Genomic DNA, 14159 nt, shown 5'->3' on the forward strand with positions numbered 1-14159 from the left:
AAAATAAATAAATAAACCCGTATCTGTCACCATATAACAAAATCAACTCATAATGGACTAAAGAATTAAATATACATCCTGAAACAATAAAACTCCTTAAAGAAAACATAGAGGAAACACTCCAGGAAGTAGGAGTGGGTACAGAATTCATAAATAGGACCCAAAAGCACAGGCAACTAAAGGTAAAATAAACAAATGGGATTATATCAAACTAAAAAGTTTCTGCACCACAAAAGAAACAATCAATAGAGTAAAAAACAACCAACAGAGTGGGAGAAAATATTTGCAAAATATACATCTGACAAAGGATTAATATCCAGAATATACAAGGAACTCAAACAACTTTACAACAAAAAAACAAATAACCCAATTAAAAAATGGGCAAAGGAGCTGAACAGACATTTCTCAAAGGAAGATGTACGAATGGCCAACAGACACATGAAAAAGTGCTCAATATAACTCAACATCCAGGAAATGCAAATCAAAACCACAGTGAGATACCATCTCACTCCAGTTAGGATGGCTAATATCCAAAAGACTGAGAACAATAAGTGCTGGAGAGGTTGTGAGAAAAAGAAACTCTCATACTTTGTTGGTGGGACTGCAAAATGGTGCAGCCTTTATGGAAAATGATATGGAGGTTCCTCAAACAATTACAGATAGATCTACCATATGACCCAGTGATCCCACTGCTGGGAATACACGCAGAGGAATGGAAATCATCATGCCGAAGGGATACCTGTCTCTAATGTTTATTGCAGCACTATATACAATAGCCAAGAGCTGGAACCAGCTCAAATTGTCCATTATCTGATGAGTGGATAAGGAAACTGTGTTATATCTACACAATGGAATACTACTCTGCTATAAAAAAGAACAAAATACTACCATTCGCAACAACACGGATGGACTTAGAGAAAATTATATTAAGTGAAACAAGTCAGTCACGGAAAGAGAAATACCACACATTCTCACTTATTTGTGTGAGCTAAAAATTAATAAATAAATAAACACACAAACAAATAAAGGGTGGGGGGAAGAAGACAGAATAACCACAAAAATTCCTTGAAGTATTTAAGCCAAGTGCACAGATACGATGGGAGAGGGGAGAGAGGAACAAGTAAAGGGGCATGAAAATCAAGTACAATGTATTCTGAGAAGTAAAATTAAATTAAACTTAAAACAAACAAACAAACAAAAAATGAAGTTAACATTGAGGTAAACACATGCCAAGTCACCAGCCAAGTTCCAAAGCCAGAGTCTGTTCTGTGATTGTCTTCCTCAAAACTCTGGTTCTGCCAAGAACACTTGGAGGTGCAGGGTAAGGATGAGGTAGAGAGAAGAAAGTACATTGCACCCCACTATCCACAGACTTCACATCTGTGAACTCTTCTGCTCACTAGAATGTATTTGTGACCCGAAAACCAACACTCTTGGTGCTTTGGTGGCCATTCGTGGACACATGTGGCAGTGAGACTTTGCCAACGTTCCTGGCAGAGGCTGAGCAGAGCCAGCTCCATCTCGTTGTCTGTGCCCCTGTACCTTGAGCACAAGCCCTGTTCGTGCCTCATGTCATGTCATATTTTCTCATTTTTGTGCTTTCTGTTGTTGATTTCACTGTGGCCCCCACGTGTAGTGCTGAAGTGCTGTCTAGTGCTCCTGAGTGCGAGAAGGCTGTGATGAGCCTCATGGAGAAAACACGTGTGTTGGCTGAGCTTTGTTCAGGCATGAGTTCAATGTTACTGTTTAATGTTAACGAGTCAACAACACATATTAAATAAGTGTCTTTAAACAAATGCACATAAAACCAGAATACATATTGATAGGTTGATGAAAATGTCCCAACTAGAGGCTTGCAGGAACCCAACCCAGTATTTCTTTTTTTCTTTTTTGGGGGGGGCTTTTTTAATGTTTTTATTTTAAAATTTAATTGTACACATTTGTGGGGTACAATGTGTTGTTTCCATACATGCATATGTTGTACAATGGTTCACTTAGGGTAGATAGCATATCCATCAACTAAACATTTACCTTTTCTTTATCTAACCTGTATTTGTCCTAGGAGCAGTGTTTGGTATTCACTAATTCAGTGTTCACTGTGACTTTATAGAACATAACAACTTTGCATAATGAGAATCAACTATATATCAAATGTCATTTTATTCTCTTTTATGTGTTTGATTTCAGAAGAAAATTTATTCAATGAAAGAAGTATAAGGAAAAATTGCATGGGTTTTAAGACTTGTCTTTAAACATGTAGATTGAATCTGAGATGGGAGCTACATTTGGGGGAAGGTGGAGAAAGGTTTAAAAGGTTGTCTAAAAGCACATCTTTCAGCTTCTATCTCACCTGTCCTGTCTTCTCTCCATATGACCTGAGGAAAGAAAAATAAGTCCCTAGAAGGTGCATCGGCAAATTTCTAAATGAATATAACTTCTCAGGGAGGCCTCGTACGCTCAGTGGCCACATGTCCGAGACTTCCTGGTATGCTCCTGGCATCACATATTCCATGCCGTTTCCTCTCTGAGATTATTTGTATGAGACCATGTTTCTGGAGTTCAGAACTACAGCTGTGGTCTTTAACCACCACTATGCATAACAGCCTCAAAGACATGGTACCTGTCCCCCACCACCTTACATGGGTCAAGTTCAGGCAATGTCCTTGTTCATAGATGCTGGCAGCCCCGATTCATCTCCATAGCCCACCTACATGTCCCCACACCAGAGGATACCACAGCTCTCCCTTTATTGTGCCCGAGAAGGGCACAGAGCAGCAGAGACTGATGCTGCGGCCTGAGCTCACCTGGGCCCCAACCATAGCCTCCGCAACTACCTGCCCGGGATCCACATCAGCCTCGAGCCTGGGACATAAGCAGAGACTCTGTCTCGGCGACCTGGCCAGTGGGCCATCCCCATTTCAGGAAGAGCTACCAGGTGGTGTGGAACTGAAAGAGAGGCTGCAGGAATGAAACAGACAGAGGCAGAGGGTAGGAGGCCAGCACCCTTTCAGTCTTTGCATCATGCCAGGCACTGGGTGGGCACTCAGTGCATCAGACACCGTGTAACCCTGCCTGAGGATAATCCTCGCTGTACATGTAAGGAAACTGAGACTTAGAAGAGCCAATAACTTATCCAGGTCACAGCTATTCAAACCAGAAGGAAGATTCAAACCCACATCCACTCAATGCCAATCCATGAGCTGGGATTGCCTCTGCTTTGCTTCCACAGAAAAGTCAGGGCCAGTGACTTTGTGAGGACTCAGTCATAAGGATTGTGAGAGTGCTTTAAGAATTACTAAGTTCTGCACAAACATAAGAGGTTATTATTATTATAAGAAACCCTAAGGATTGTCCACATTTTCTCAGTGTTCTGGAATTGAGTTTTATCAAATGCTGCTGCCTGCAGGGAGGAGACTGGGCTTGATCTTGCTTTTGGTGTTCCAAGGACCCATCTCCTGGGTATAACATTATTTGGAAAGAGAATGTGTGAAAAGCCCCGACGTCAGCACCTGCATTCTCCATCCTTGCTTAGTACAGGTTCACAGGACTTTTACCCTAAAGGTTTGACCCTACTCGGTCATTAACTTCATCCTGACCAAGACCTCACCGGGTGCCCAGCCAGCAAGGACCGGGCTAGAGTATCTTGGTGTGTGGTGTCTGGTCCTGGTCTGAGCACTGGGAACCTGTGTTCCTCACGAGTCAAGAGCCTTCTCCTAAATTCCCAGACTGTGTAGGGCAGAACTTTGGCCTGGGTTTCCTGCTCTAAGCTTCAGTTCTCCTTGTCAGTATGAAAGTCTTGGCTTGAATCTCTTCAAAAGAGATTGATGCATCTAAGGATCCTCCAAGAGCAACCTGCCCCCTTGTGGCATATCCCAAAGATAAATGGAAAAGCCGTGTTTGCCATTCACAATGACCACCTAAAAACTAAGACCATTCTCCTCAAGTTTCAGAATGCAATGATTTGGGTTAGAATTCCAAGCTCCATCATTTACTAACTGTGTGGTCACGGGCAACTTGTCTAACCATGCTGAATGTCATTTTTATCACCTAAGAAAAGGGAATAATAATCTCTGCCTGGTAATACTGAGTGGATTACATGAGATGGTGAACGAAAAACATCTGGTTCAATGCCCAGCGTATAGTAGGCTCTCAATAAATAGCAGCTATTGCCTGACTTAAACAACTGAAGAATTAAAAGGAGCTGTGTTCTCATGACCACTGCCTTCATGAAGATGTTTCTGAGTCCCATGGATGGAAAAAAAAATGTTTCCTACCTTTAACATTCCTCAGCACTTTGTCAGGACATCGTGTATGTCATGTGTCATGTTCTGGCTTGTATTTGAACAAGCTATGTAATGACATAACAATGAAGCCCTCACCTGTTGAATCCCATATTACATACGTACACGTTACTTCTCATTCTCCAACGTTAGTTGAAGAAACAGGTCAGAGAAGTTAAGCAGCCTGCCCTAACACACCAAGCTCATGAGCTTGACCTAGAACTCACTCATCCAGACTCCACAGCCTATTCACTTTCCATCAGCTGTGCTGTTTCTTTTCTTTCCTTTCAGAATGTGCGTTTCTTAAAGACAGGGCATGTGTCCTCCATCCTGCACCCCAAGCCAGTGTAAGCTTTTGGTTTGGGGTATTTTTTTTTTTAATTTTACTTCTACTTATTCCTTCTTCAACACTAGGTAGATCTGAGTCTTTGACCCATATCATTTTCCTTCTCACTAAAGAACTTCTTTTAATATTTCTTTCAAGGCAGATCTGCTGGTAACAAATTTCCTCAAACTTTGAGGAAGTCTCTACTTCACTCTGAAAGATAACTTTGCAGGGTACAGAATTCTAGTTTGATGGGTTTTTTCTCATTACACTTTAAATATTGCATTCCACTCTCTTCTTCCTTGCATGGTTTCTGAGGAGACATCAGATGTAATTCTTATCTTTGCTGTTCTTTCAGGATTTTTTTCTTTATTTTTGATTTTCTGTAGTTTGAATATAATATGCCTACTTGCAGGGTTTTTTGTTCATTTGGTTGGTTGGTTTGGGGTGGGGGTTTTTTTTGGCATTTATCCTGCTTGGTTTTTTCTGAAATTTCTGGATCTGTGACATTGGTATCTGACATTAATTTGGAGAAATTCTCAGTCATTATTGCTTCAAGTATTTCTTTTTTTCCTTTCTCCTTCTGTATTCCTATTATGTGCATGTTATACCTTTCATAGTTGTCCAGCACATATTGAATGTTCTGTTGTTTTTTCTCTTTGGTTTCAGTTTAAGAGGTTTCTATTGAGATATCCTCAAGCTCAGAGACTTTCCTCAGCCATGTCCAGACTACTAATGAGCCCATCAATGGCATTCTTCATTTCTATTACAGTGTTTTTGATATCTAGCATTTTTTTTTTAACTCTTTCTTAGAATTTCTATTTCTCTGCTTACATTGCCCATCTGTTCTGGCATGTTATCTACTTTATCCATTAGATCCCTTAGCATATCAATCACAGTTGTTAATTCTGACATCTCTGTCATGTTTGCTTCTCATGCTTGCTTTGTCTCTTCAAACTGTGTTTTTTGCCTTTTAGCATGCCTTGTAATTTTTTCTTGATAGCCAGACATGATGTATTTATTGGGTAGAAGAAACTGCTGTAAATGGACCTTTAGTAATGCAATGGTGAGGTGTGGGGGACAGGAAAGTGTTCTACAGTCCTATGATTAGGTCTCAGTCTTTTACTGAGCTTATGCTACTGAACTTTGAACTTCACAAGGGCTTCTCAATGCCCCCTCCCTTAGGTGAAACAGGATGGCTAGAGTGGGCTGGAGTTGGATATTTCCCTTCCCCCAGATCAGTCAGGCTCTGATAAAACCTCAAGAGGTTAGGCTCTGGTTAAATAGTTTCTCCTGAGGGTAGATCTTATAAAGAAGCACAGAACGCTCTGGTGTATTTCAGAATGGTTTCTTTTCCCTTCCCTCTGCTTGAAGTTTGAGGGGGATTTTCTCACATTCACTGTGAGAACCAGGTCAAGCTCCTCGAGATAAAACTCATGTATGCCCGCTCTCTGCTTCCACCATCTTGCATTGTGAGACCCCTGGGTCACTGTTGCCACCACCAGATGGACTTTGGACTTCCCAGCCTCAGAAACTGTTTGGTTTCAAGATGGCGGTGGCTGCGGCGGTTGGTGCAGAGTAGCTGAGGTGGAAAAGGCGGCCACTGGGCCTCAGGCAGCCGGGAAACTTGTGGACCTTCCTCTTGCCATCTCTTAAGGGAGGACTGCTGCTGGTGGCTGGTCGTGGGGGGTGACCGCCACTTTGCCCCCGGCAGGAGAGGCTGCCTCATTTACAGGCAACAGCTTTGAAGTGTGGAGCAGGAAAAGAACTGTTTCTTAGCTGCAAAAGCAAGTCTCGAAACAGGGAACACGGCGCCAGGGCTGCTGTGGATGCAGCCAGGATCCCGGAGGCCAGGGCCGCGCTGAAGGCGGCCAGCTGCCCTATTCAGGATTCGAGGTTTCAGGCCGGCATTAAAGAAGATTCCTGGGAGCACCCGAGCCGCGCCACGACTGAACAGCCCAAGGCGGCAGCGGCCGAGAACAGGGAAGGCGACAAACCAGAGGCAGAGAGTGAACACCCGACCTGGCACAGCACTGTGAGTGACCCCTGGACCAGCCCTGTTTGGGGGGCCACTCACCACCCCGGGGCTGCCTCCATTTTCCCAGGTCCTGGCAGCTCTACCTGGCTCGGCCGTCACTGAGCCCTCCCACTTGCTTGGCCCGGCGCGGGGCTTTCCGGAGCCTGCGGGCTGGCCTCCCCTCCCACTCCCTCCGCGGTTCTCTGGCGGGTCGGTGGTGTGGGGGGTCCCCAGCCAGTGTCGGGAGGGCAAAGAAGTACAGGCAGGCCGACTGTCACTCCACCACACCCTGGACCCCGGCCCCCGGTAAACTTCCTGTTACTGGGAGGCAGTTACCATCTCTGTGGCCACCAGTTCGGAAAAAAGCCTAACCATTTTCTGGTTGGGAATAGTGTGGTAGGAGAGTTCCCAGGTTTGCTTGAACCTGCCAGAGAGCTGGCTGCAGGCGGGCGCTAGACTCGTTTTATACCGGGTGGATACAAAGGTGAACAAGACCCGAGAAAGATCTACACAGTGCTACAAAGGCACCCAGAGCGACCGGCCGTCTGTGCCTAGCAAAAACCGGGTAGACTTCCTGGGCGAGGCAGTGCCGAGCAGGGTCTTGAAGGCCCAGCTGATAGACAAGGGGTGCAGAAGACACGCCCCAGCCCAGCACAGTGCGCACAGAGTGGGGAGACGTGCGGCCAGGGAGGCGGAGACTTGACAGAAACCACACACCCTGTGGGGTCACCACTGCACAATCCAACAGCCTGGGCCAGAGCACACGGAACAGGGAGAAATCCTGCACAGGAAGTGAAAGCTCAACAGCGATCACACACCCTGTGGTACGTGATCCACCAGCCCAGCAGAGTCCAAGCTGACCAGAAAGGTGGCTCCCCGGAGAAGCCCAAGACCCAAGGGAACCACACACACAAGGCACTAGAGGCCAACTGAGCAGTCACGGAGGTAGCCATACGAAATTGGCAACCACAGCAACATCCTAGTTAGTCATTAGTCTCAAACCGGTGGACTGTGAAACCCCCTGCCACAATGAATAAACATCAAAAAAAAGATACCAGAAATACAAAAAATCAAGAAAGTACACCAAAAGTTAATAAATCTCAAACTCAAGATCCTATAGAACAAGAAGCCCTTGAAATGACTGATAAGGAATTTCGAGTGATAATTCTAAGGAAACTGAATGAGATACAAGAAAACACAGCTAGACATCATGATGAAATGAGGAAAAGTATACAGGATCTGAAAGAGGAAATGTACAAAGAAATCAATGTCCTGAAAAAAATGTAGCAGAACTTGCTGAACTGAAGAAGTTATTCAGCGAAATAAAAAACACAACGGAGAGTTTAACCAGCAGGCTTGTCGAAGTTGAAGAGAGAACCTCTGAACTTGAAGATGGGCTGTTTGAAATAACACAAGCAGACAAAAAGAAAGAAAAAAGAATCAAGGACATTGAAGAAAATCTGAGAGAGATATCAGACAACCTTAAGCGCTCAAATATCCGAGTCATGGGTATTCCAGAAGGGGAGGAAAATGGAGATTCCATTGAAAACATATTCAAAAAAATAGTGGCAGAAAACTTCCCAGGTATAGGAAAAGTCACAGATCTTCAGATCCAGGAAGCTCAACGATCTCCAAACGTATTCAACCCAAAAAGGCCTTCTCCAAGACATGTCATAGTCAAATTGGCAAAATTCAGAGACAAAGAGAGAATCTTAAAAGCTGCAAGAGAGAAGCATCAAATCACCTATAAGGGAGCCCCAATCAGGTTAACATCAGACTTTTCATCACAAACCCTAAAAGCTAGAAAGGAATGGGATGATATTTTCAAAATACTAAAAGACAAAGATTGCCAGCCAAGAATACTCTACCCTGCAAGGCTATCCTTCCGAAATGAAGGGCAAATAGTATATTTCTCAGACAAACAAAAACTGCGGGAGTTCACTACCACACGACCACCCTTACAAGAAATCCTCAAGGGAGTACTGGGTTTGGTTCCTGAAAAATAACTACCACTGCCATAAAAAACCCAAGAAAAATCAATACCCACTAGTATAATAAAAATGGCATTCATGAAGAGAAAACAAGCAAACAAAAACGCTATCTACAACCTAAGGAACCAACAAACACAGAAACCAAACAGTAAATCAGAAAGCAAGGAACAAAAGACACCTAAGACAACCAAACAACCAATAAAATGCTAGGAATAAATCAACACCTTTCAATAACAACTCTTAATGTAAAAGGCTTAAATTCCCCAATCAAAAGATACAGACTGGCTGACTGGATCAAAAAGGAGGACCCAACTATATGCTGCCTACAAGAGACCCACCTCACCCATAAAGATTCACACAGACTAAGAGTGAAAGGATGGAAAAAGATTTACCATGCAAACAGAAAAGAAAAACGAGCTGGAGTAGCTATTCTTATATCTGACAAAATAGACTTTAAACTAAAAACCATAAAAAGAGACAATGAGGGACACTACTTAATGATAAAAGGACTGATCCATCAAGAAGACATAACAATCATAAATATGTACGCACCCAATGTTGGAGCAACCAGATTTATAAAACAAACTCTATTAGACCTAAAGAAGGAAATAGACACTAATACCATAATAGCAGGGGGCCTGAACACCCCACTGTCAATATTAGACAGATCATCTAGGCAAAGAATCAGTAGAGAAACACAAGATCTAAACAAGACTCTAGACCAATTGGAATTGGCAGATGTCTACAGAACATTCCATCCAACAACCTCAGAAAATTCATTCTTCTCATCAGCACATGGATCATTCTCCAGGATAGATCACATATTAGGTCACAAATCAAATCTCAATAAATTCAAAAAAATTGGAATTATCCCATGTATCTTCTCAGACCACAATGGATTAAAACTAGAAATTAATAACAAACGAAACTCTGGAAACTACACAAACACATGGAAATTAAACAGTATTCTACTTAATGACATATGGGTCCAAGAAGAAATCAAGCAGGAAATCAAAAAATTTATTGAAACTAATGAAAACAATGATACATCATACTAAAACCTGTGGGATACTGCAAAAGCAGTATTGAGGGGGAAACTTATTGCATTAAACGCTCACTTCAGAAGAATGGAAAGATGGCAAGTGAACAACCTAACACTTCACCTTAAAGAACTAGAAAAACAAGAACAATCCAAACCTAAAGTTAGCAGATGGAAAGAAATCATTAAGATCAGAGCAGAACTGAATGAAATTGAAAACCAAAAAACAATTCAAAAGATCAACGAATCAAAAAATTGGTTTTTTGAAAAGATAAATAAAATTGACAAACCATTAGCATGGCTAACAAAAAAAAGAAGAGAGAAGACTCAAATAACAAAAATTAGGAATGAAAAAGGTGATATTACAACTGATTCATCTGAAATACAAGGAATCATCTGAGATTACTATAAACAACTATACGCCAACAAATTTGAAAATCTGGAGGAAATGGGTAAATTTCTGGACACACACAAGCTCCCAAAACTGAACCATGAAGACGTAGAAAATTTGAACAGACCAATAACAATAAAGGAGATTGAAGCTGTTATCAGAAGGCTCCCAACAAAGAAAAGCCCAGGACCAGATGGATTCACAGCAGAATTTTACCAAACATTCAAAGAGGAATTGACACCGATTCTTTACAAACTATTCCAAAAGATTGAAATGGACGCAAATCTCCCAAACTCATTCTATGAAGCAAACATCATCCTGATACCAAAACCAGGTAAAGATATAACCAAAAATGAAAACTACAGGCCGATATCCCTGATGAATATAGATGCAAAAATCCTCACTAAAATACTAGCAAACAGAATACAGCAACACATACGTAAAATTATTCATCACGATCAAGTGGGATTCATCCAAGGGATGCAAGGTTGGTTCAACATACACAAATCAATAAATGTGATACACCATATTAATAAACTCAAACACAAGGACCATATGATCATCTCTATAGATGCTGAAAAAGCATTTGATAAAGTTCAGCACTCATTCATGACAAAGACCCCCTATAAGTTAAGTATAGAGGGAAAGTATCTCAACATAATTAAAGCCATATATGACAAACCCACTGCCAATATCATCCTGAATGGGGAAAAGCTGAAAGCTTTTCCTTTAAGAACAGGAACTAGACAAGGATGCCCACTCTCACCACTCCTATTCAACATAGTGTTGGAAGTACTAGCCAGAGCAATCAGAGAAGGAAATAAAGGGCATCCAGATTGGAAAAGATGAAGTCAAACTGTCCCTGTTTGCAGATGACATGATCCTATATATCGAACAGCCTAAAACCTCTACAAAAAAACTGTTGGAATTGATAAATGATTTCAGCACAGTAGCAGGATACAAAATCAACACACAAAAATCAGTAGCATTTCTTTTCTCCAATAGTGAACATGCAGAACGAGAAATCAAGAAAGCCTGCCCATTTACAATAGCCACCAAAAAAATAAAATACTTAGGAATTGAGTTAACCAAGGAGGTGAAAAATCTCTATAATGAGAACTACAAACCACTGCTGAGAGAAATTAGAGAGGATACAAGAAGATGGAAAGATATCCCATGCTCTTGGATTGGAAGAATCAACATAGTGAAAATGTCCATGCTACCCAAAGTGATATACAAATTCAATGCAATCCCCATCAAAATTCCAAAGACATTTTTCTCAGAAATGGAAAAAACTATCCAGTCATTTATATGGAACAATAAAAGACCACGCATAGCCAAAGCAATGCTGAGCAAAAAAAATAAAGCTGGAGGCATAACACTACCTGACTTTAAGCTATACTACAAAGCAATAACAACCAAAACAATATGGTACTGGCATAAAAACAGACACACTGACCAATGGAATAGAATAGAGAATCCAGAAATCAACCCACACACTTACTGCCATCTGATCTTTGACAAAGGCACCAAGCCTATTCACTGGGGAAGGGACTGCCTCTTCAGCAAATGGTGCTGGGATAACTGGATATCCATATGCAGGAGAATGAAACTAGATCCATACCTCTCACTAAAATCAACTAAAATCAACTCAAAATGGATTAAGGATTTAAATATACACCCTGAAACAATAAAACTTCTTAAAGAAAACATAGGAGAAACACTTCAGGAAATAGGACTGGGCACAGACTTCATGAATACGACCCCAAAAGCACGGGCAACCAAAGGAAAAATAAACAAATGGGATTATATCAAACTAAAAAGCTTCTGCACAGCAAAAGAAACAATTAACAGAGTTAAAAGACAACCAACAGAGTGGGAGAAAATATTTGCAAAATATACATCTGACAAAGGATTAATATCCAGAATATATAAGGAACTCAAACAACTTTACAAGAAGAAAACAAGCAACCCAATTAAAAAATGGGCAAAAGAGCTAAGCAGGCATTTCTCTAAGGAAGATATACAAATGGCCAACAGACATATGAAAAAATGCTCAACATCACTCAGCATCCGGGAAATGCAAATCAAAACCACACTGAGATACCATCTAACCCCAGTTGGGATGGCTAAAATCCAAAAGACTCTGAACGATAAATGCTGGCGAGGTTGCGGAGAAAAAGGAACTCTCATACATTGTTGGTGGGACTGCAAAATGGTGCAGCCTCTATGGAAAATGGTATGGAGGTTCCTCAAACAATTGCAGATAGATCTACCATATGACCCAGCTATCCCACTGTTGAGAATATACCCAGAGGAATGGAAATCATCAAGTCGAAGGTATACCTGTTCCCCAATGTTCATCGCAGCACTCTTTACAATAGCCAAGAGTTGGAACCAGCCCAAATGTCCATCATATGAGTGGATACGGAAAATGTGGTACATCTACACAATGGAATACTACTCAGCTATAAAAACGACTGAAATTCTGCCATTTGCAACAACATGGATGGACCTTGAGAGAATTATATTAAGTGAAACAAGTCAGGCACAGAAAGAGAAATACCACATGTTCTCACTTATTGGAGGGAGCTAAAAATTAATATATAAATTCACACACACACACACACACACACACACACACACAAAAACCGGGGGGTGGGGAAGAAGATATAACAACCACAATTACTTGAAGTTGATACGACAAGCAAACAGAAAGGACATTATTGGGGGGGAGGGGGGGAGGGGGGGGAGGGAGGAGGGAGGGAGGTTTTGGTGATGGGGAGCAATAATCAGCCACAATGTATATCGATAAAATAAAAATTTAAAAAATAAATAAACAAATAAATAAATAAATAAATAAATAAAAAATAAAAAAAATAAAAACACATGTATGCCCTGCTCCACCACACCCCCACCCCCGACACCATGACCAGGTCCCCCCAGAGTTTTTAATTCTCAGAGTTGTCCACACTGAGCTTCCAGCAATCCATCAATTACAATTCTAGTTTTCCTATTCCAGCACTGGTTCCTGCAGAGGTAGAAACTTATGGTTTCTGCTCCTGTAAGTTGTGATTCTCTGCATTCACCTGTCTGTCTCTCCAATTTTGAGGGCACCAGTTCATCCCATGACCTCAATTTTCTTATACACTTTAAAAGATTTTTTTTCAGTTTGATTTTTTTCAGTTTGTCCAACTTTTTATTTGTTAGGATGGAGTGACAGCTTCCAAGCTTCTTAAATACCCTACCAGAAACCAAAAGTCTCCAGTGTGGAGAAGAGGAAGGAAGGAAGGAAAGAAGGCCTTATGAGGGGTCCCATACTTCCTGGCACACCCTATGGCTCCATTTTGTCACCCTTACTGAGGGTTTCCAAGCAGAACACACATCAGCCAATGCCTTGCAGTTGAAAGACATGGGAAAGAACCACAAATTCCCCTCCTTCCACCAACCTTCACCTACCTCCCTTCATTTTTTCCAACATCCTCCCTCCCAATAGTATGATCTTTCCAGTGTATATATTTAATGAGCTAAACACAAACCTTGGACATTAGGAGTGGAGAGAACAGCTCGAGGCCTAATGTAGGTTTTCAAAAAGTGTTCTAACTTATTTGTCAGGGTGTCTTAACAACATACGGTAGATTTCCATGAACATGAGCCCGCCTCCCAATACCTCTCCACTCCTGCCTGCCCACCCAGGTCTTCCCTTGTGCTGAGCTCCCAGACAGCTCTGACCAGGTGTGACGGTGGGAATAATGATTCATCTAGTCCACATCTTGAGGAGTAAAATAAGATGAATCGTTTTGTTCAGATGTCTAGGTTAGCAAAGGTGCCCCTGAAGGAGACAGATAGCCCCACCATGGAATGTATCCAGAGCCCTGGATGCTGTCCAGGTGCTGGGGGGACTAAGCCATTAGTCCCACTGTCTGCTTTCAGTCTCTCCGCCTGGCCCTGGAGTCAACGGAGATTGATTGAGCCCATGCCCTCGGAATGGTGGTGGCAGGGTGGAGGCAGGGAGGGAGGAAGAGCTGCACTAAGCCAGATGGATGGTGTGTCACAGAATTGGCCAGCTTGCCTTCCCCAAGAGGGAACTTTGTGGGGTGGGGGAGGGAGCCCAAG

General features: G+C 42.0%; 1 long non-coding RNA gene across 3 annotated transcripts in view; it reads right to left on the reverse strand.

Moving 5' to 3' along the window:
• The window catches only part of LOC134364118 (uncharacterized), a 79698-nt gene that overhangs the window by 24050 nt on the left and 41489 nt on the right, over positions 1–14159 (reverse strand). The gene's annotated exons all lie outside the window — the stretch shown is intronic.

The sequence above is a fragment of the Cynocephalus volans genome, chromosome 15 (genome assembly GCF_027409185.1).
Source record: "Cynocephalus volans isolate mCynVol1 chromosome 15, mCynVol1.pri, whole genome shotgun sequence".
NCBI lineage: Eukaryota > Metazoa > Chordata > Mammalia > Dermoptera > Cynocephalidae > Cynocephalus > Cynocephalus volans.